Raw genomic sequence first — 511 nt, forward strand, 5'->3', positions numbered from 1 at the left:
ACATTTGGCTCCACGGTTTGGATATTTTACTTCTTTCACCCAAAGAGCTATTATTGAAATCGTTTTATTCGTTCTTGGACCATAGTTACCATTTGCAGGATGAGATGACAAGCAGGTATCTTAATGACCTGCGGCGAAGTGGACTGTTCCTAACTATCTCAACAAACCGCTGTTCTGAAGAAGAGTCACTGGACCTTTAGTCTGCGTTCTCTCCACAGGTGCTGCTGCCAGGCTTGCTAAGTTTCTCCAGCAATTTCCGTGATTTGTGCAAAGGGCTGGGTGAGACAGACATCACTAGCTGCAGATGTACTTTTGGGAGAACCCAGTTAGCACACTATATAGCGCCTTGGATACCACATCCTTTTAATACAGTCCAAGATTCCCCAGTATATTAAATCTATGTGTTATTGTACGGAACAAATGTTGTAATGAGCTTTGCCGTGCTATTAAATCCAGGGGAAATTGGCGTGCAGCACACTGCACTGCTGAAATGAACTGCAGTTTGCTGAAG

This window comes from Chiloscyllium plagiosum, unplaced genomic scaffold (genome assembly GCF_037043375.1).
Source record: "Chiloscyllium plagiosum isolate Xiang-an unplaced genomic scaffold, Cpla_swu_hap1 HiC_scaffold_13, whole genome shotgun sequence".
Taxonomy (NCBI): Eukaryota; Metazoa; Chordata; class Chondrichthyes; order Orectolobiformes; family Hemiscylliidae; genus Chiloscyllium; species Chiloscyllium plagiosum.